The sequence below is a fragment of the Sapajus apella genome, unplaced genomic scaffold (assembly GCF_009761245.1).
Source record: "Sapajus apella isolate SASKATOON/1434 unplaced genomic scaffold, GSC_monkey_1.0 scaffold23, whole genome shotgun sequence".
Taxonomy (NCBI): domain Eukaryota; kingdom Metazoa; phylum Chordata; class Mammalia; order Primates; family Cebidae; genus Sapajus; species Sapajus apella.
The window spans coordinates 15,595,633-15,619,875 of NW_022436963.1; the positions used below are offsets into that span (position 1 = coordinate 15,595,633).

The 24,243-nt window shown below is 40.2% G+C and overlaps 1 protein-coding gene across 2 annotated transcripts in view; it reads right to left on the reverse strand.

The window, feature by feature from the left end:
* PRICKLE2 (prickle planar cell polarity protein 2) overlaps window positions 1–24,243 on the reverse strand; it is a 365,346-nt gene that overhangs the window by 246,400 nt on the left and 94,703 nt on the right. The gene's annotated exons all lie outside the window — the stretch shown is intronic.

Sequence of the window (24,243 nt, forward strand, 5' to 3'; positions counted from 1 at the left end):
TAAAATGAGTTAAGACTTTAGGGGACTGTTGGGAAGGCATGATTAATTTTGAAATATAAGGACATGAGATTTGGAGGGGCCACGGGTGGAATGATATATGGTTTGGCTGTGTCCCCACCCAAATTTCATCTTGAATTCCCATGTGTTGTGGGAGGGACCCGGTGGGAGGTAACTGAATTATGGGGCAGGTCTTTCCTGAACTGTTCCTGTGATAGTGAATAAGTCTCATGAAATCTGATGGCTTTATAAGGCAGAGTTTCCCTACACAAACTCTCTCATTTTTGGCCTGACACCATTCACATAAGACGTTACTTGTTCCTCTTTGCCTTCCACCAGGATTGTGAGCTCTCCCCAGCCACTTGGAACTGTAAGTACAATTACACCTCTTTCTTTTATAAATTGCTCAGTCTCAGCTATGTCTTTATCAGCAGTATGAAAACGGACTAATACAATACTACAATATGGATGAATCTGGAAAACATTATGCTAAGTGAAAGAAGCAGATAATAAAAGACCACAGATTGTATAATTCCACTTACATGAAATGTCCGTAACACACAAATCTATGAAGATAGAAAGTAAATTACTAGTTGTCAAGGGTTTGGAGGAGGAGGAAAGTGATTGCGAATAGATATGAGGTTTCTTTTTGGGGTGATGAAAATATTCTAAAATTAAATTTGTAGTGATGTTATTCACAACCCTGTGAAGATGCTTAAAAAACAGAATTGTATACTTCAAGTGTGTAACTTTTATAAGTGAATTTTATCCAAATAAGGCTGCCTTAAAAATATATACAGTTGACCCTTGAACATCACAGGGGTTAGGGATGCTGACCCCTAGACAGTAAACAATCTGCATATAACTTTGACTCCTCAAAAATTTAACTATCAATAACTTATTGTTGGCTAGAAAGTTTATAGACAACATAAACAGTTGATTACCACACATTTTATAGTTATATGTATTATATACTATATTCTTACAATAAAGAAAGCTAGAGAAAAAATATTAGAAACTCATAATGGAGGGAAAATATATTTACTATTCATTAAGTGGAAGTGGATCATCCTAAAGGTTTTCATTTCCTTTGTCTTCACAGTTGAGCAGGCTGAGGAGGAAGTGGAGGGGCTAGTCTTGTCTGAGGGGTGGAGGAGGCAGGAGAAAATTTTCCTATAATGTGCACAGTTCAAGCCCATTTTGTTCAAGGGTCAAATGAATGTGTGTGTGTGTGTGTGCACATGTATACAGTTACGTCCAAAGTGTTTGCAGGAAGCTTTTCCCCTAATTTTTAATCTTTCTAGCATGAGATTTCTTTCTGTTTGCTGCAATTCAGAGATAAGTCTCCATTTTCCCCTCTAACCTTTCTATTCTAGACCTCTGGCTTAGTAGATAGACAAAGAAAAGAGGTAAGAAGCATCACTCTCCTTCCTCCCAGCATCAGTTAGCATCGAGTCACTCTGAGTTCCTTCCTCCCACACTGGGAACATAAGCACAAGGCACTGACTGATCAGCCAGGACCAAATTGTCCCTGGGCAATGATCACACGTACAGAATCAGGCTTGAAACTGCTCTCAGAGGCAGCCTGCCTCTGAAGCATCTGCTTTCTTAGACGAATTGGGAGTTTCAGATGAGAAAAGAAGAAACCAGGTTTTTAAAGGGATAGAAAGGGGTTTATGTGCTGCTGAGGAAAAAGGGGGAAAGAAGAGAAAAAGGAGAGGACTAGAACAGGCAGGGAGGAGAAAAGGGATATGTACAGTAGGCAGGAGTAGTCGCATGATGATTTAGCCTGTCTAGCATCCTGTCCTATTCCTGGAAATAGCTCTTTGATTTTCCAAGGGAAAATGCTCTTTCTCTCTGTAACAGTCCACTTGGCTTGGGTGGGGCTGAAGTTCGGCTCCAGGGGAGGTCCCATGACCCTGGTCTCAGCCAATCAGTGCATTCATTCTCTTTGACACAGTGATTAGTTCAGGGCTGAGCACATGACCAAACAGGGCCAATGAAATTCAGGTTCAGGGTTTCTGTTGGAAGTTCAGAGAAGAAGAATCTAGGAAGATTTTAAACCAAGAGCAGCTGTTAGCAATCTAGCTAGCACAAAAAAGTACTTGTCTGATAAAACAGAGGTTTTATCCCATTGTATCATGTGGGACCCTGGGTCTAGAAGCTAGAACCCCTGACAGTTTGAGCTACTGAGTTCATAGCTCCTCCTGTCCTTCCCTTTGGCTTAAACCAGTTTGTATGAATGTTCTGCCCCTTGCAATATAAATAATTCTGCTTAACATGGAAGGCAATCAATAGAGTTCTGCCAGTGCTTCCCTTAATGGTCACCCAGTGATGGCAACACAATCTGTGATGGTTAATTTTATGTGTCAACTTGCCTTGTACTTGTCAACCACAGCATCCAGATATTTGGTCAAATATTATGATACATGTCTCTGTGAAAGTATTTTTTTAGATGAATTAACATTTCTATCAGTGGACTTTGAGTAAAGCATACTATTTTCCATAATGTGTATTGGCCTCATCCAATCAGTTGGAGACCTTAATAAGAGACAGACTGACCTCCTCTTAAGAAGAGGGGATTCTGCCAGTACACTACTTTCAGACTCAAACTACACCGCTTCCCTGGTTTTCCAGCCTGCTAGCTAATTCTGCAGATTTTGGACTTGCCAGCCTCCATAATCACAAGAGCCAATTCCTTAAAATAAATATATTTATCTATACATTTATGTGTGTATACATATCCTATTAGTCTTGTTTCTCTCAACAACCTCAACTAATATGCAATCAAATCGTGATCCCAAGACAACTTATGAGAGTTTCGAGTTTTAGGTAGAAAGAACACAATGTTTGCATTCTTTTCCCCAGCTTTACCTCCATCTTCAACAATACCCATACCCACTGTACACCAGATTCTGTGCAACATCTTTTGCTTTTTACATCAGCCTAATTCACATCTATCTACCCTTCCCATTTTACAGATAACAAGAGATTAAGTGGCATGCTCAAGGTCAAAATGCTGGTAATTGAGAGACCCAGGATGAGAGACCCAGGAAGCCAATTCAGGCCTTCCTTGATCCACCCCCAAAGACCTCAACCAAAGGGCAAACAGCTCATTTTCTGGAAGAAAATTCCTGAGGATGCTCTTTTCTTTTTCAAAGAGTTAGGGCAGGAGATGTAAAGTTATAAGAAGAACTGCGACCACAGACCGATACTCTACACCATCTGCCCCGTTCCCCCAGCACTGTTTCCCTGTCAGGATCCCATTTGTCAATGTAAAGACGTACTTGTGGGTACTGCTCTTCTACAATGAGTCACTGAATCAAAAGGCCATGGTTTCTGACCCTGGAGAGTAGGATCTGAGCTCCAATGTCCAAAATGCTGATCTAGCTCAACGTCCTCAGTTGATAGACTCACACCCTCTCTACACTTCCTGTCAGGACTTGACTTTCTACTAGGAATCAGCTACCACATGGATGGCAAGATGTTGAGGATGGTTCCCTCTGAAGTTTATGCAGAGGCCTATGGGACTCTCTCTGGATGGAATGCCGGCCACGGGCATCCTACCTTCTCATGACAGCAGCAGCTGTTGTTTCCACACACCTGGCATTGCCATCCCATCTTCATGTCATATGCCATATCTGCAGACCACACTGAATATTATGTATTGAGCATAGTTTTAACTGACTTGTTTTATCAAAATAAATCTATTTGGATAGAAAGTTTTATGTAATAAGTTATTACATATGAAAACTAATTTTACTTGCCATATATATAAAATATATATATAAAATAACTTGCAAAAATTAAATTTTGACAACTTATTCAATTTTTCTAGACACTCCTGTTTCTCAAAGGCTTTGGGCCTGTGGTTCTTGTTTCATTTTTTTAAAAAAGGAGATTACAAGTAATAGAGAGTTGTTAACAATCTTGTAATTCTAAATCAAGATCAAACTAAAGGACGCGTTATTTGAAAAGGCTCAAGAGTATAGGAATCACTTTAGTTCAGGAAACCTCTACTGAACACTTACTTTATGCCATACCTTGTGCTGGTTACTGTTGACAAACTATTATAGCACAAGTTCCATCAGAAATGGTTAAAAAAAATATTTGGCATTTAATTCAATTATGTTTCAAAATAAAGGAAAACCTTTCTAGATGCTCCTATTTTTAAGTGCCAATTTACACATAGAATTTCTTTTCCTAGTTTGTTTACACCAGTCTCTTAAAAAGACACCTTCAATTAATGTAACTAAAATGAATAATCTTAAATATTATGATTGCACTGGAATTTATGTAAAAAGGCAAAAAAAACAAAACAAAACAAACAAAAAAAAAACTATCAGCACCAACGCAGACTTTCCTGTCAGGTTTGTGGGAAAACTGAAAGTATATTAACTTTTTGCTACGTACTTTGTTTAATTTAATGCAAACTTTTTATACCAACTAAAACCACCTTCTTCACCATCTAAAACCACCTCAGTGTCATATAAAATCATCTGGGAGCTGCTGTGGCAAGTGGTTCATATTTTGGAAACACAGACGAAAAGAAAACAAAACAAGGGTTTGATTCTCGCTCTGCCATTTACCAGCTGTGTGGGTTTAAACAAATTATTTAACCTCTCTGAGTCTTCAGTTCTTCATGTTTGTGAAGTGAGCATAACAATATTAACCACATTGAGCTGCTGGAAAACAGAAATGAATAAAGTATGCTAAGGGCCTTGTGTAGTACTCACAGTAGGCACACAATATATGTTACTACTCTACAATGGGTGGATATGGGAGTCATTGCTGACAACTGAGCATCCCACCTCATATCAGAGATGACAGCAGGGACAGGAGGAAGGGAACGTGTAACATGCCTCTATCACTGATGAAAAGTAGACAAAAAGGCAGGTCACATCAAAAAGGGAAGCATGCTGGATGGTGTCCTAACAAAGTGGCAGTCCAGCAAAGGTTCCATCTTAAAGAGGCACCTGCTTGCTAAGGAAGCCTCAGCTGACATTAACAGCAAGCAACCTTTGCTATTACTCTTAGGGTCTAGGGATTTTACACATATAAACTCATTTAATCCTCATAACCCAAGCAGGAAGGTGCTATTATCATTCCCAGGTTATAAATAAGCAAACAGAGTCACAGTGAGATTAAGCACTTTGTCTGACCCCATACACCTAGGAAGTGTCAAAACCAGAATTGAAACCCCAACATTCTATTTCCAAAGCCAATCAGCCCTCTTTATTCACTAAGGGCAATGAGTGGTTTTCAAGCTTTAGAGTGCATCAGATTCACTTCAAGTGATTCTGAAGTGATTGTTAAAATAGAATTTTTGTGTGGAAGGGTTTGTTAAAATAAAAATTGTCAGGGCCAATTCAGTAAGTCAGTAGAGGAGGAAGGACTGAGAATATGCATCTTTAAAAAGTTCCCAGGTGATCCAGGGACATTCTGAGAATCACCATTCTAGGCTATTCTTCCTTTCCTAAGGTTGGTCCAGTGTTCTAGATCTTCTGACTGAATTACAAGAGGAGCCAGAAATGTAGTCTTTTGCATGAGGGCTCACTGTATTTATATGCTGGCCACTAATTCAATATTTTTTAAAATACTATGCAAGTCCAGAAACACACACACACACACACACACACACACACAGAAAAGAAGTTAGCAAGCCAAATTTGGCGCCTAGGCTGTTGGTTTGTGATTTCTGCTTTGTGTGTCAAAACAATTTTTAGCACATTTTTGCAACAAATGTTTATTGAGCACGTGCTACTTGCCAGGGGGACATATTGGGAGCTGGGCATACAGAACTGGAACAAGACAGATGAGAACATCTCTTTTTGTGGAAGTTACATTTGGGATGAGGGAGTGGAGGAGCATGGAGAAGACAAAAAAAAAATCACTAAACAAATCACGAAGATCTTTCCAGCTATGATAAGCCCTCTAGAAAACAAATGACAGAGTAATAGGCTTGCTGACTTCCTTGGTTATTTACAGCTCTAGGAGGAGGAAGGGAAAGTGTAACATGCCTCTATCACAGATGAAAAGTAGACAAATAGGAATTGAATTATGCACCACAGTCAAAGTCCCTCAGGCTGTGGAGGTCAGAACAATACTACTGCCCAATTTACCCACCAATACCAATTCTGTGACATCATTCCACCACCCGTCAATTATTTACCTCATCCCCAAGTGTGGAAGGTCAAACTGCCGGTATTTTGCAGTCTGCCTCTGAAGGTGAAATTCAGCTTTAATTGTCTAATTGCTACTCTGGCAACGGCTGCCACAGATTCATTTTCGAACTCAGCACAGGTGCGCTCTGTGGCTGATGTTCTATTTTCAAGGACGAAAGGAAGGAATTAGAGAACCTGATGTCTTCTGCTTCAAGAGTTAAGATGAAGTTATTTTCTTCCCCCAATCAAGCCATGTTATCTCATTTCAATTTTCCAGAGTGTCTTCTCATCATAAATTAAACTGGGTTGCCAAATCCCAGAGCAACAAAAATGGAAAGGTAGTTGGGAGGAAGAGAAAAAAGTTTGGAGCTTATTAAAGTAAAACATTTCTGTGTCCTTGAAGTACGGTCATGATGTAAAGAAGCTGTATGTGATGATAATAATGAAAATGAAGAGGATGATGATGATGACCATGATGATGCTATTGCTGACCATGTCTGCAACTTACCAAATATTCCCTAATTAAAGCCACTGGATTCTAGTCTGAGGTAGGTAAGCAACCTATTTTACATATTAAAAAACAGATTCAAGAAAGTCTAGGTGAATTTCTTAAAATAGTTACTGCATTCTTGATTCCAGCAGCTAATTCAATAACAAGAAAACACCTCCCCCCCACCTTTTTTTTAAATACTTGAAAGACAGATACACGATTTTACACGTGCTTTAATTATTTTCAAGTCAGCACTAAGGAGATGAGCTGGAGCCAGTGGTACGTGCTTTTACAAACTTGACGTGTAATGGAATGAAAATGCCAAGGCAGAGAGAGTTCAAAAAAGAATGTCAATAAGTAAATTCCAAAGCCCTCTACTACATCATGGTCCATTTTAGAAATCGGTCAAACTTTACACCTGGAAACAAAGCAGACTAGGGTACTGGGTGTAAGAGATGCAATCCATCAAAATGCAAGGTTCACACTTGGCCATTAGCAACATGGCTTTGTGTTTTCTGATTGTTTTGAGGTGGATAAAGGCAGCATGGGAAAAATTTAAGATTTGGGCATTAGTTGCACTGGTCAAAGTAGAAGCCTTCAGAGTCGCTGTCTCTTTACCTATGGAATGGAGGTGATAATGAGAATCACAGCCCTGTCTCCTCTCCTCAGGCTGCAGAAGGATAACATATCACAGAACACCGGAAACTAGAAGGTGACAATTCTAAAGACAAACTAAAGAAAGGCTGTTATTATCACAGTCTTCTTCCCAGCTGGACTTATGAGCTACTATGTAAAAAGAAGACGTCATCTTATGTTTCTTTCTACCTCTTACCACATTGTAACCGCATAATAATGTCAAACAGAATAGAGGCTTTGTGGGTGTTGTCAGTTTGTAAAAATATTTGTCCCTCTACACAAGAGTTCACCTAAGGTTTTCTTTAGTCAACTCAGACAATACATTTAAAATACTGTATTATCTGATTGCTCAGTAAATAGAAAAGCAGCACTTCAGTTCCAGAATAGAAATAGCATCCCTTTTATTGAAGTCTTTGCATTTATTTTTGAATCTAATCTTCACAGTAGTCCTTCAAGGTGGCTATAACTAGCCCCATTTTTGGACGAGGAAACCAAGACTCAGAGAGTTTAACTTGTCCAATTTTTCACAATTAATAAGTAGCAGAGGCAAGACTGGACCGAATCCAAAGCTCCCCCATTTCCCTCTAAGTCATGCAAAGCTTGGTTGGTTGATGGTCATGGCTGTGGATCTAAGTGTCCATTATAGTTTAAGTAACTTTTTAACTTACTTGTATATATTGTAAAAACACTCAGTTCTTTCTGTAACTACTTCTTACAAAAGTATTCCTCTTGCTGGGCATGGTGGCACACGCCTATAATCCCAAATACTTGAGAGGCTGAGGTGAGAGGATGACTTGACCCCAGGAGTTCAAGACCAGCTTGCGCAACATAACAAGACCTTATATCTAACAATAATAATAATAATAATAATAATAAAATTAGAAAAAGAAAGTATTCCTCTTGCCAAAGAGGCATGATAATTCTTTTGGTTCAGTGTTCAAAATATAAGTCCAGTTTTCAATCCTCTAAGAATGCCAGAAACACTTCCTATTCATTCTTCAAATTCTAGAACTTGACTGGGGAGATGTATTCAGGGATGGAATATTATTGCACAGTGGCAGCTAAGCCAGACCATGATTCTCCAACTCTAGCTTGCTTTAATGTGCATATGCCTTGGAAACTTGTTAAAAATGGATTCCCAGCCTCCCTAGCAGCTCGTTCTGATTCAACTTGCTTAAGGTAGAGCCCAAGAGTCTAAGTCTGAAGCAGACTCCCTGGTTATTCAGATGCAGGTGGGTCTCAGACCATATTCTGCACTAAACATGTCCAGGAGAATAGGCAGGGAATTGGGAATCAAGAGCCTAGCTTTGCAGCACATTTGAAGGCTTAGACAACTTCACCAAAGTCTTCAAATGTTTACATATGGAAAGCAACTCTACCATTCTCGGATATCCCTGGCCCCCATTTGGGTTAGTTGACCGTATTTCATTTTGCTTCAGAACTTCATGATGTATAACACTGTCTTTTGTTGTATGATCATTGCACCAACTCTTCTTCACTGGGATTGCCCTGTGCTTTAGATTTTGATTGTAGAATGACCTTCAGATAAAAGACTAAAGCTCAACACTGTAAGGAGGACTAGGCCCATTCCAGCATTTCCCTGGCTCTACTATAATCAAAGCCATCCTTGAAGGGCAGAGCCACCAGAAATGACTAGACATGTAGCTAACTTTCTTCTACGAGTGTTTAAGTGTCACCCTCTCTGACAAATATATATCAATAATAAGGCATTACAAAACCTGCTTGTTAGAGGGGGATGCCCAACATCTCATAAGTAGGGTCCTTCAATATTGGCAGTACAGGGAAGAATTTGCTAGAGACTGACCTGCTCCCCCATGGGGCTATAGTTCCCAACACTATCTGTGCATTAGAATCAACCACAGGCTTTAAAAATACAAACACATTCTTGGGCCCCCTACCCAGAGATTTTTATTTAAAGGGCCTGGGGAATTTCAGTATCAGTACGTTGAAAAATCTCCCCAGGTGAATCTATTGTGAAACTTCAAAGACCCCCAAATGCCAGTCATCATACCAGCATTAGGAAGGTACACAGCCCTTCCTCCTTCTAGCAAAGGATCCTTCCATTAGCTGGAGCACAAGTATAACTCAAATGTTTAGGATCATGGTCTCCAGGGTGGACTAAGTAGCAACATTAGAGTTTATCTTTAATTTTTACCTGAAACTTTATGGGTTAGACTTTAATACATGCCTTGACACTGAGGTCTTCACTTGATTTTGCTGTCAGATGGTCATGCAGCAAGCCTTGAAAAAGGGCGGGAGTCCTACATTATGGGATAAGCAAAGTGGGGACACTGAGGATTAGATTTTAGTGCTCTGTGACATACTGTTGAGTATGCCAAGTTAAGTGGATTTATGCATTTGGAACTATCTGATATCACTTGAACTTTTACAAATAACCTAAACAGATTGCTACAAAAAAATCCTTAGGGCATTTTTATAATAACACAAGCATTAGAAAATGAGAGGCGGTTGACTTGATGCAGTTTTCACTCCTAATATAAGCTCTTTGAATGACACATTATAAAGTAAAAACAATACCAAGAAGTAGTAACCATAATTTGGCAAAAAGAAAAATACTCAAAATTTTCAAGATGGCTCTTAAAGTATAGATTTTACATACAATTACTGACTATGAACCTTGACTTAGTATTATGTCATGCTTTGGAAAAGAGACAGTCCTCACTGTGCACAGTTCCTATATGTACAAATTTTACTTACCCTAGTTTAGTTAAATAACACCAGTCTCCCAGCCTGATTCAATTTCAGTTTCCATGGTATTTTAACTGTGAGTAATTTGCATAAAGTACAAGCTTCACTGCTTCAGTACACAAATTATTTTGTAAATAACAAATGTGGCCGGGTGTGGTGGCTCACGTCTGTAATCTCAGCACTTTGGGGGGCCAAGGCGGGCAAATCATAAGGTCAGGAGTTCAAGACCAGCCTAGCCAATATGATGAAACCCCATCTCTACTAAAAATAGACAAGCCAGGTGTGGTGGTGGGTGCCTGTAATCCCAGCTACTTGGTAGGCTGAGGCAGAAGAATTGCTTGAATCTAGGAGGCGGCTGTTGCAGTGAGCCAAGGTCATGCCACTGCACTCCAGCCTGGGACAGAGCAAAACTCTGTCTCAAACAAACAAACAAATGTGTATTGTGACCAGTGACCAGTCATATTCCCTTTTTTCAAAGTCCGTCAGTGATTGGTCACTGCATATCTGTTATTTGGTTCTCTCTTTGACAGCAAAGCATGTAGCCGTGCTTCCTCTGTCTCCCAGTGATATACCTATGCAATATTTTTAAAAAGTAAGTGAAATTTAAAGTGCAGGCAAAAAACCAAAAGTGATCATGCTGGGAGTGAGAGTCAAATAGTAGATAGAATTATAGAATTCTATTTATTTTCTAAGTAGAACATAACTATTCTATTTAAATAAACTAATAACTATTCTATTTGAATACAACATAATAAATGTATCTTCGTTACATTACTAGTCAACAGGGTCTGTACATGCATCCAGAGGAATGTAATAAGGCAAACTTAGCAATATAAATAGGAAAGTGATTGTAACAAGTAGTCACATTTCAATATCTTGAAATTTCTCTGGGAGTTTCATAATGTAGAGTTTTTGGTCAGTGTCACTCCCTCTGGTAAACTCTCAAAGGAATTTCAAGATATTGAAACTACAAAACATAAAATGTTGGAAGCTAATCTCAACTTAAAAAGAAGTATGACAATTTGCCAAGTTATAGAAAATATGCCTGCTCTGTATCATAAATATATGACAAAGAGAAAGATAAGCACTATTTAACTAGTCTTCATACCTTTTTTTAACAAAGAAATAAAACATTTTAATTTTCAGTGTTTCTAATTTTAAATTGCAGTATACTAAATATTCATTTCACTATTTTTTAAATTTCCTTATGGATGTATAACCAACAGTAAGAAAGTCTTTAACGGTTTGAAAAAATTTTTAAGGTCACAGTACAAATTTAACTTTTTCCCCATTGCTTATTAAGTTTTTTTTTTTTTTTGCAAAGTTTTGGCTTGCAAGGTTATTTTCATGGTTCCATACTGCCATGCAAAGCAAGTATTGCTTATATTAGCTAATAATAGCAATATATATATATATATATAATTTATGGATAAGTAAATACACATGGATTGGTAGTCTATGTTCAAGCATTTTCTACTGGGAGAGAGTACAATTTAAAGAGTTTGGAGACCTCTGACTCAGGCAATGCTTATCAAAGAAGGCAGGAGGGCAAAAGGAAAACTGTGTCAATCACAAGGAACTGAATAATCCAAGTCTCAAGGTGTTGCTTTCTCACCTTCCATTTGACTCAAGCCTTTCTCTCCTGGTCTCCAGTCTGTGACAATGGCAGAGGCCAGCTGGAACACATCTTACCTGGGTGTGCCACCAGGACCTCTACCACCTGACTGCTCAAAGGGTGGTCCTCAGACTGGCATCACTCAGCATCTTGTTAGAGATAGAGGATCTCAGGCCCCACTCTAGAATCTGCATTTTATTAAGTTCCCCAAATTATTCTTATACTCTAACATTTGAGAAATTCTGCTCTAGATTTCTTAATGTCCGAGCTTAAAAGGAAATTCAAGGGCAGGCAGAGAGAAGGATTTCTATGTCATACAACCAAAGACTATCAACTGAAGTCCCTATTTTGTATAAGGACTTACGGCTTCTCAAGATGACTGATACCACTCATGAAAACAATAATAACAGCAATAGTAAACATGTATCAACTGCTTACTGCATGCCAGACAGTGTGACAAACTATTGACATCAACTCACTTAAGACCATATGGTCTATAAAATGGGAACAATGATACTACTCCCAACACACATGCAATAGCAGGGTTGTGTGTTCCTGGTGTCACCCAGGTGACAAAGAAGATAGATGAAAATTTGGACCTACCTGCATGCAGGAGGCTGAGGTATGTGTGCGTGTGTGCACGCATGTTTATGTGTGCATGTGCAAGCATTAATCTTAGCAAGAAAAGGCAGCTGGTTATCTTGAATCTTCCATTTTCTTTAGGCTTTCTCTGGACCACCTGCCCAAGTTCCCACCCTACAGAAACAAATTTGGGACCATCTTAAATTTGGGGCATAGGTGAAAATACAAACCTTTTTTTTTTTTTTTGGCAGAAATTGGCAAAATTTATATGGATATTCAGGGGACTCAGAATAGCCAAAACAATCTTCAAATAGAAGAGCAAGACAGAAAGAGTCACATTTCTTTAGTTCAAAGCTTACTACAAATCTAAAAACAGACAGTGTGATACTGACACAAGAATAGACATATGAATCCATGGAACAGAATTGATAGACCAGAAATGAACCCATATATCTGTTGTCCATTGAAGGTGCCTAGATAATTCAATGGCAGAAATAATAATCTTTTTAACAAATGGTTTTAAGATAACTGAACATCTACATGCAAAATAAAAAAGTTGAACCCCTTTCTCACATCATACATAAAAACTCAAAATGGTTTACAGATCTAAATATAAGAGCTAAAATTTTAACCTTTCTAGATAAAAAGGAGTAAATCTTTATAATTTTGGGAAAGACAATGGTTCCTTAGATATGACCCTAAATCACAAGTGACAGAAAAAATGTAGATCACTTGGACTTCATAATAATTAAAAACCTCTGTCCTTTAAAGGATACCATCAAGAAAGTGAAAAGATAATCCACAGAAGGGGATAAAACATTTGCAAAGCATATATCTCATATGGGACTTGAATCTACAATATACAAAGAAACTTTAAAACTTAATAATACAAAGATAAATGAGTCAGTTAAAAACATACAAAGAATCTAAACAGACATTTTTCAGAAGAATAAAATATATAGTGGCCAATAAGTATGTAAAAAGATTCTCAATATCATTAGCCATCAGGGACATGCAAATCCAAATCACAATGAGATGTGACTTCACACCTACTAGGATAGTTATAATCAAAAAAGAAAAAAAACAAGTATTAGTGACAATACAGAGAACTGGTAACTTTTACACACTGCAGATGGGAGTGTAAAATGGTACATTCATTTTGGACCAGTTTGACCCCAAAATGTTATAAATGGAGTTACTATATGACCCAGCAATTTTACTCTTAAGAATATGCCCAAGAGAAAAGAAAACGTACGTTCATGCAAAAACCTATACATGAATATTTATGGCAGAATTATTCATCATAGCTAAAAAGCAGAAACAACCCAAATGCCCACTAACACTTGAATAAACAAAATGTGATATATCCATCTAATGAAATATTATTCAGCAATAGAAAGGAATGACATATCGATACATGCTCCAACATGATTGAACATTGAAAACTATGCTACATGAAAGAAGCCAGTCATAAAAGACTGAATATTGAATGACTGCATTTATACAAAATGTCCAGAATAGGCAAATCCATAGAGAAAGAAAGCAGACTGGGGATTGCCTAGGGCTCAGGGGAGCAGAGGTAGAAGGAAAAGTGAATGCTAATCTTTTTCATTTTTTCTTTGAGATGAGTCTTGCTCTGTCACCCAGGCTAAAGTATACTGGCACGATTTTGGCTCACTGTAGCCTCTGCCTCCCAGATTCAAGTGATTCTCCTGCCTCAGCCTCCTGAGTAGCTGGGATTACAGGCGCCTGCCACCACACCCGGTTAATTTTTGTATTTTAGGTAGACATGGGTTTCACCATGTTAGCCAGGCTGATCTCGAACTCCTGATCTTGAGTGATCCACCCACTTAGGCCTCCTGAAGTGTTGGGATTACAGGTGCGAGCCACTGAACCTGGCTGTGAGTGCTAATCACCGGGTGACAAAAGTGTTCTGGTGTTAGTGGTAACAGTTGAAAAATCATGTGAATATATCAAAAAACGTTGAGTTGTATACTTTACATGGGTGAGTTGTATGGTATGTGAAATATATAATATCTCAATAAAGCTGTTAGATAAAAATAAGGGCCTACGGCCACTTCCATTATTTACCCATCCTAAACACAGTTCTGATGAGTCAGGTCAGAGGCTGGAGCTCAGTGGCTCCCTGTAAGCCTGGCCCAGCCTCACTTCTGTACCCGCCTGCTGTTAAAAACAGAAATATTTTTATTCTTGAGGAATAATGAACATAATGATCAGTAGCCAGGCAATGAGGTCCCTCCAGGCCCTGGACTATAATTAACACAGACACCAGCTCAGAAGCCAGTTCTCTCTGGCATTTTCTAATGCTCTCTGGAAGAGTCAAGCTTCTAGTTTGGTTCCTGTTCCCCAAGGGGGCAGGGAAGTCAGAAAGGGAACTGAGCTTATGTCTTGGTCTCTAAATAAGAACAATTCAGCCAAAGAAACATGGTTGGGAGAGAAGTGACTGTTAATGTGGTACAAATGTGACACTGAATTTCTCTCTTTCTCCTCAACTAATTAGATTTTCATTTTAATTAGGCTGACTCCATCCACCATCTCTTCCTAAATCCATATACTAACAGAACACGAGATTGCATCCCAATCCAAACTTTCTATCCGGATGGGTTTGAGCAGCAAATAATTTAGAGAAGTTAGGCTGTAAAAGGATCTTACGTGTCTAATTAATAACTTAATTAGCCGAGATAATATGGTCAATTTACATTTCGCTGGTGACATTCCCCCTGCATGAGTTAATGAAGGAGAAGAGTGCTTTAGCAAAACACTAGGAATGATGTTTTCATATACCCCTGAGATTCCAAGGACATCAGCTCACCAGGAAAAGCCAGACAGAAATCTACATGCATGACTCAAAGTACTCAATTCCCACTGGTAGTTACTCATGTTGCTTCGGAGGAAAGAAGACTCTCAAATATCGAGTTTAACATAAATATGTCTGTTCCCTGTGTACTTTCCAAACTTTAAATGCTTCAAGTTCTTTCCAAACCTCTAGCTAAAAGGAAAAACAAGGTTAATTGCTCTGACCCCCGCAAAAGACTGGTGCAGACTAGCAAATATGTACATACACAAACAGGCACACACAGAGCACCATGCTCTAATTGTTTTGAGGGGTGCAGATTTCTCATGCAGAGTCTGGCAAGCTCACCTGCTGGGTTCCATAGCCACTTCCAACCCTGTAGACTTCCCCTCTCATTCTTTCAGTCAGTACGTAATTTAGACCTGCATGGATTTAAACTGCAGGGCTATAATTTGCTATAATGTGTGTTTCTTTACTTTCTCTTCTTCTTTTTCCTTTTTTTTCCAAGACAGTTCTAAACTTCCATGGCTCTTATGAATTAAATGAAGATGTAGTAAAGACCTTAAAATGAGGCCTAAAGAAAAAAAAATTCTTCCTCCTCCAGCTCCAGTTGGAGTTCCGAATGACTTCCTAATCCTGCTGTTTCTGGGCCAACCACCCCCACCTTTCTCTATTCCCTTCCTAAGAACCAACTGCATCTCAGCCTGTTCTCTCTTGGCTCTGCCAGAAGGGAGCCCTCCTGCATGCCTGGGACCACCCACAGACTGCTGGCTCTGTTTGGACAGGAGGACCCAACTGCAAAGAGGGAACATCTTGCCTGTTTCCAAAAGGGGCGGGAGGTGAGTCACCTTGGTTCAAGCAGTCAGCTCTTAGCAGCATTTACACACCCCCGCCCTCACCCTGATGGCCTTACATGGCCAGAGTCTGGGTGGCATCTAGAATAGGGGTGTCCAAGTGACAGCTGACAGACCAATGCTTGGCTGACCAGAACATAACTACCTACTGAGGTTTATGAAATACACAGATTTCCAAGGCCTGCCCCCAGAGGTTTTGACACAGATGGTCCTGGCATGGCAACTGACAATCTGTCCTAGGTGGCCCTGATGGACAGCGAGGCTTGAGATCCACTGGTTTGGAACCAACATACTCAAGGTAAAGTTCTCAAGGAAGTGAGATGAGGTGGGTGAGATGAGATGTGGGAGAAGATATGTCTCTTAATACCAATATCATAGGAGCATTTCTGGGTACGTTTTGAAAGAGAACCCACATCCTGGGGTACGTGGAGTTGGTCAGAATAGGATTTTTTAAAAGGTGAAAACTTTGAAACTGGACAGACTTGGCTTCCACTTTGTCTGAAGCTGACAGACCCAACTTCCAGTTCCTCCTCTGCTACTGAAGTGCTGGGAAATCTTGAACAAGTCCGAGTCTCAGTTTCCTCAAATGATAAATGGGGATGGTGAGGCTGAGGATGATAAAGGATCACTAACAATTACATTGTGCATACTTTGTGCTGGATACTCTTCTAATATTATAGACACCCATTTGCTGGGATGTTGAGCATGAAGTCAGATATTTCATATGACATGCTCAGCATACTGCCTTACACATTGTTAAAGAGAAGCTACTGTTATGGTTTTATGGCCTTATTTGGCCAGAAAGATAACTGCCCCTACTGTCTCTTTAAGCAGGACCCAGACTTCCACACCACTCCAGCCAGCACCTTCCTGGCCATGCAGCCCCCTCTCTCACCCCTCCGTGCCCCAGTTTCTCATGCTGCTCCTGTAACATACATCTTAAGGTTCTAGCATGAAAGGCCCTGGTAACAACTACTCTCATGCAATAAAATACTTTCCTGTTAGACTTCAGATATAATTTATTTTTTAGACCAATTACTTAGCAGGATCCTAAAGAGTTTAGGATAAAAAAAGAATACAAGGGAAAGCAGAAGTCAAGAGTGTAAACTGGGGTAAAATTTGCATATCCTTTCAAGTTAAGGATCTTCATCTTAGGATCATAGACACCTTGGAAAACCTATTATAATCCATGCATTCTCTTGCCAGAAAATCGTATGTGGGCATGTGCAGACATAAAATATTCTGCATATAATTTCAGAGCATTCATTACACCAATGGCCATCAATGGATACCCTTGGGAAATTGTGGCCTATACATTAAAAATCCATTCTTTCAGTTCAAGGGTTAGCAAACTCTTTCTTTTCAGGGTCAGATAGTAGACATTTCTAACTCTGGAGGTCATACTTAACATAATAGCTGCCACATATCCTAATGAAACAAATCACATGGCTGTGTTCCTATAAAACTTTATGTACAAAAATAGGGGCTACAGTTTGCTGACCCTTGCTTTGGGTTTCGGTATGCCACCACGAGTCATTACCCATTCAGGGAACATGTAGGGCCCCAGGCTTCCACAGAGTGCAGTCTGACAGGAATGCTTTCTTCCCTGCAAGCTCCCCCCACAACCCCTCCGCACCACCCCAGGCTTGACTAAATACCTTCACAGCTTAGTAGTCTAGATTTCTAGGACCATGGCAGCTTCAAGGAGATCTTGCTTCTCTCTCGTTCAACTCTCTCCCAAGACCCTAAAAGTATCATGCCCTCTAAGCTGTTATCACTAAAATCTCCTTCAATATAAATGAACCAAACTGTCTAAAGAGTAATGTTTTCATCCCTTGAAAATGCAGCTGCACATACATTTACAAGATTCAAGTGGAAGTGATTAACCCAGGGGTATTGGTTCATCCCAAGTAGGTCTTGAAGGGAATAAAGAAAAAGAATAACATGGCCTAAAAACCTAGGGCAGGCCTGGGTTGCCCTAAGTAATTACATAAATTACTTAAGTGAGGTTACCATAGGTTAGAAAATTGCCTTATTAGTTTTGACAAATTTCATCAGAAAACACTGCGTCTTTAGATGCGGCATGATTAAAACATAATCTGCAGATGGCAGGAAGAGAACAGCCACTCCATTTTCCCCTGTGGTCATGTTTTTTTAAAGAACCTTTTAAATAATAGACACGGCTGTAATCAGATGCTACCCAAAGATAGATATGACATTATTAACCACGGAGAAGAGCCTGTTTCTCATCCCTCCTCTGCTAGAATTGCGCTATCCAACGCACAGGATATACATCTGGGCTGATAATTAAACATGTTTAATGTTCATCGTAGCTGTTCTATGGAACGTGTTGCCACAGACTGCCTTTTGTATCCTGAGCTTGGACTTATTCTCGGATGAATGTGTCAGTGGGATGAGGGTGACGCCACCTTGCCAACCAGATAGAAAGACAAAAATCACTTGATTCAAGAACTGTCTGCAGTTTTTAAGCCCAACTCCCAGCTCTCTTTCTTCATTTCCTAGGAATCTTTTCTTAATGTAAAATATCTTCCTGTTGACATGAGAGGGAGAGTGGGGGGAAGGCTGGTTTTCATCCAGAGAAAACTGTTAGCTAAAGAACAGTAACTTGAAGTAGAGGAGTCTGAACCCCAAACCACACATGACAGGATGAGCACATTGAGTGTCCCGTTTAGTCTGTGATTCAGACGTCTGAGTTCCTCTTACAGATATCTTCTCAGCTACATCATACAATTAAAAAACTCCTCTATGACCTAACAATGATAAATGCTGGAGTTTACTCAATTTAAAAACCTTCCAGGGAGCTTCACTGTGAACAAGAGCCTATTTTTATGGCACCCTCAGGCATGCAAAGTGTTAGAAAAAAGCATCATCCATCGTGGGTCCTTTAATTTAGAGGTCAGGTATCTCACCACCTAAGAAAAGGTATATTTGTCTGTCCTGCAAGCATTTACGTTTACAGGCAGACATTGCCCAAAGAATGCTAAACAAAGGAAACTTTTTACCTGATAAATATTTGGTCTTGATAAAGGAAGGTCTCTTTTCCCAGTGGAAGCAAATCAAAATGCCATTATTAAATGTTTTCACAGGAGATGAGCCTAAGAGATGTCTTTGAGACACCAACAATCTCCATACTGCAGGCTTTGGTATTTAACAGAAGGGAAAGGCTCTTTGCCCTGCAATGGGAACCCATGTTTGGTTTTGTTCTTAGAGATCTGTCTGAGTTTCCTAATTAGGAAGACGCCTGGAGAACATCAACAGGTCAAATATTTATTCTCAAAGAAGAGGCCAGGCTCGCCTAACATGCTCTCCCGAAATGTAGGTGAGTCACTTCCAAAGGCAGGCAGAATTATAAGCTGCTGAGTTCACAAATGGCTGCCAACCTCAGGAGTTGGGCCCGCTTCCCCAACTGTGCATGCATTGCAGCTCACCAACCCACCTGGAGGCTCAGCATGGGACAAAGGCAGGGCTCCTGCTCCTGGGGAGGTCAGCTCCAATCACTGCCATTTCAGAAAACCCATGAATATTTCTCCTCCAAAGAGCAGATGCATAAGACCAGTTGGCCTGGAAAGGTTATTACCTTGAAGAATACTGGGAATCAGGAAGATAGATAACTGCACCTATGATGCTAAATCCTCGTTTCCTTGGTTCCAGAATGTTATTCCATCACCCACAATCTGCTCCTTTTCTATTCTCTGCCTCTCTTTCCCTCTTCCTCTCCACCCCACCCCTACACCTTTATATCAACCCCTTAAGTTCCTTTGAATAAAGTAACATAGCCTTTCCTTCTTGGTCTTTCATCTGTCACTAATTGGGATCAGTATTTTCCAGTTACATAAAGAGTGCCTGTGTGGCTTTATAACATATGCTGACAAATCATTTGGCAAACACTTTCTTTTGTTGCAACAAACTGCACTGTGGAGGACCGTAGCACTGGCAACCAAATATGTACACTCTTAATGAAGCAACAGAGATAAGAAATCCATCTTGACGCTGACTGCAGGCTCTGGGGAACCAGAGTCATATTAAAAAGGAAAATAGTGATCTATTATATAGGATGGATGTTTTTTGGAATGATTTCCAGATGGATCCAGGAGGCTCACGAAGAGAGGTTACTAAAGAATTCTGCGAGGTTCACATGGAAGGTGCTGTTAAATCACAATTTATTTAGGAGGAATTTGCCCCAGCCTCATCAATGTAATTAAAACCTTATAGAGTGCTTCCTAAAGCAGGACAGTGCACCAGGTTAAATGAGAATAAGAGATTAGAATCACTCTAACTTGAGAAGATGTGATGCTTCACTCATTAATTCAACAAAGATGACTGAGAACCCACCATGTACCAAACAATGTTCTAGGTCCTTGGGATACGTCAGTGAATACAAAAGATTCCTGACCTTGCATTTAGTGAGGGAGGGAGTGACTACATTTAGCAGGGGCAGACTATAAAAAACAAATAAGTAAATGATATATTAGAAAGTAATAAGTGCTTTGCATAAAGAAAAGCAGTACACTGGGGGAGAACTGAGCGTGCCAGGGTAGGAATGTTAAATTTTAAATAGATTGTCAAAGTAGACCAAAGAATGACTTGAAGGAAGTGAAGGCATTCTAGGCAAAAGGAACTGCTGATGGAAAGGTCCCGAGGCAGGGGCATGCTCCAGGAACTACGAACAGCCCAGTGTGGCTGGAGCAGAGTGGGCCTGAGAGAGCACAATACTAGATGAGAAATGAAAGAAACTGGCAGTGGGGAAAGGAGCTGTTGATCACATGGTGAGTGAGGAAGATGGGTGAACCACTGGAGGGTTTGGATTAGAGACCTGACATGCATTCCAAGGACCCCTCTGGGGGGCTGGGATAGAAGGGATGCTGTTGCTGGAATCTAGCAAGAGATGACAGCGACTACAACCAGGGTCGTAGCAATGGAAGTGATGGGAGATGGTCAGGGTCTGTGTATATTTTAAGACTAGAGGCGGCGTGTGGTGGCTCACGCCTGTAATCCCAGCACTTTCGGAGGCCAAGGTGGGCAGATCACGAGGTCGGGAGTTTGAGACCAGCCTGGTCAATATGGTGAAACCCTGTCTCTACTAAAAACACAAAAATTAGCTGGGCGTGGCAGCACACACCTGTAGTCCCAGCTACTCAAGAGGCTGAGGCAGGACAATTGCTAGAACTCGGGAGGCAGAGGTTGCAGTGAACTGAGATCGCGCCACTGTACTCCAGACTGGCCGACAGAGTGAGACTCTGCCTCAAAAAAAAAAAAAAAAAGTCTAGCCAACAGCACTTCCTGGTGAACGGAGTGTGAGGTGTAAGAGCAAGAAAAGAGTCAAAAGTGACTCCAAAGTTTCTGGCCTGAGAAAAATGAGATAAATGGAATTGTCATCAATTGCTATGGATGGAATGGGATTTGGGGAGAAGACCAGGAGCCCAATTTTGGCCCTGTTAAGCTTGAGAAGTCTGGTAGCTAACCAAAATGAGACACTGAGGCAGCCATTGATTATGCAAGTCTGAGTTCAGGGAGATGCCAATCTGGGAGTTTGGGGCACATAGAGGATTTAGAGCCATGAAAAGGGTGAGGTCACCATCATAACAGGCATTGTGTGCATGAAGCCCTCCAAATCCAGAAAAGGTTTTAGATTCTCCTCACTACCCACTTCTGAATCAGAATGTCCCTTAAACAAATGCAACAACAGACAGAAGAGGAGAATCAGGAAACCCTGGCACACATCAATCATAGCCTTGGTCAGCTGAGAATTCAGTAAGATACAGAGTTATGTGAAAGCTTGTGTGAGCCTTTCAGAAAAAGTAGGGTGGATGACTCCCAATTATTTTGAAAATTATATGGTACTTCTAGAGAAAGAAAATAATGAGAAAAAAACAGCATGAAGTCTAGAGCTCCAGTGTGCAGTCAAAGCAGGCAAAATAACCAGTAACCAGAATTAAATTCTCAACTGAATTCATATTTCCTGTGCCTACTAAGTGTTTGGATCTTCCCTGGAGAAGGCTCTCACCTCTCCTCCCTGCTCCCTAGGGTTACAGAAGCTGTGGGAAATACCTCTGTCTTTCATGCAAGAAGCACTTTATTTATACCTCTCATAAAGCTCTTCTCTTCACATTTTAATATATTGATTGATTGATACTTTGTCTTGTTTCAGGGAGAATTTAAGGCAGTTTATAAGGATATAAAAAATACAAGATGGCATAAATTAAAAATAGGAACAAAAGGGAAAGAAAAATGAGGACGGGAACATGAAATGGGTCCAAGAATGAGGCTAAATTGCATACCAAGAAGATGTATGGGCCACAAATTTGGTTCTAAGTTTGTAGCAGCCAATGTGGAAAAGGAAAAATTATACAATTATACAACTTACTGTGTCCAAAAAGTAAAATCAGTCCAAGTGCTCTGGGAAAATTAAAACACTAAAATGCATCCTAAATAACATCATCCCTTCTCCTCTTTGGGTTCTCAGCTTATGTCCTGTCTACAGGAGCTATTCAACAAATGTCTGTGGATAAGTGAATGGATAATAAAAAACATAAACTCGGTCACCCATTCATTTGTCATTCATTCATTCTCATCCCATAAATATTTCCTGAGCATAAACCATGTTAGGCACTGAACTAGCTGCTGGAGACAGGTTGGTGAATAAAACAAAGATGGTCTCTGCCTGCATGTTTTTTACATTGTGGCAAGAGTGTGTGACAAAACACAAGTACGTCAACAAACAAAATTATTACAAAGCACATTGTGCTATGAAAGAATAAGATATTGATAGAAAGTAATACACGTACTTGCATGGTTGTGGTCAGGTAATTATTACCTCTTAAGAGGTAATAATGCTTGAGACCTGAAGAAGCAGTTGCCTACACAAAGAGCTGGGGATTCTTAGAAGGAGCACTGTACAAAGGTCTAGAGGCAGAAAAGAACTCAGCCTAATTGAAGTACAGCCCAATATGGCCAGAGATCACTGTGGCTCAAACACAGTGGGCAGGGCAGAAAGTGGCATAAGGGGACGCCTATGGGATCACAGCAGGCAGGGCCATGTAAACCATGGGAAGACGATGGTTTACCCTAAATGCAGTAAAGCATTTTAAGCCAGGGAGTAGTACCCAATGTACATTTGAAAGATCACTCTGGCTGGACCTTGGAGAAAAGTCAGGAAGGGGAGATGCAACAAGATCAGTGAAGAGGCTGATTGTTGTCTGCACAGATGGATAGTGGCATGAACCAGAGAGGTGAGACTAGAAAAAAGGAGGGGATAGGTTACAGAAAAACTGAAGAAGATTTGAAATCATCTGGATTTGGCCAGTAGATTGGATAATTAGGAAATAAAACAGGGAGTCAAGAACAGCCCAAAGTTTCTAGGACAGAGGTGGCAACAACGCAAATGTCAACACCAGCTAATGGACACTGAAGCCACGTCTATGCTGGGCTCTGTGCTGAGTGTGTTTGAATTACACCACCATCTCAACAGCTCTGTGTGGTTGGCACTATTATCATCATCATTTTACAGATGGGGAGAGACACAGATCTGAAGCACGCAAAATCATAAAGCTCCCAAGTCCATAAGTATCAAGTCTGAGATGAGAAGAGAGAGAGAGAGAGAGAGACAGAGACAGAGACAGAGACAGAGACAGACAGAGAGAGAGCGTGTATGTGTGTGTGTGTGTGTTACAGTTACCTGGCACCTCCTCAGACTTCCTGAATTCAAAATCCAGAGTTAGGACCCAAGTACTCATCTTTTTTAAGAACCTGCAGGGGTAATTCAAGTGTGCTCTGGCTCACGAAGAACCATGGACCTCTGCCCAGCCAGGTCCTCAGTAATTAAAAACTTACATTCAAAATACACTTAATTGCTGACAACTAAGGAATCATTATTTCTTGCTTTTGTTTTTGCCTCTGTTGAGGTCTTAAGTGCTAAAATTCAGCCAACTGTTTCTCAGATTCTGCTTTTAGCATGTGATGAGAGGGGAGAGGGAGGAGGGGTAGAACCATTCAATCGTTCCAGAATCTTTCTTAGAATCTGAGAAGGCTTGGCGCGTCACAGATTATTCAAGGGTAAAAGGGCAAGGTTTAGAATGCTTCCCAAATTTAGAAGTCTTACTCCAGACTGGTCCAGATGAATGGCTTTCTAGGTTTTACCAGTCTCCAAGAGAGGCGATTCTCTCATCTGCCCTGGCAATGAACTCTCACTGTTTGATAGCTTTGTGTGAAAGTTCCTTCTTATATCTAACTTAAATCCCAGGGGCTGCTATTTAAACTCATTTCCTCTTCAACTGCTAGTGGATATTCAAAGGAGTTGGCCTTGATCTTAGAGGCAATCCTTCATATTGAATAATATGAAA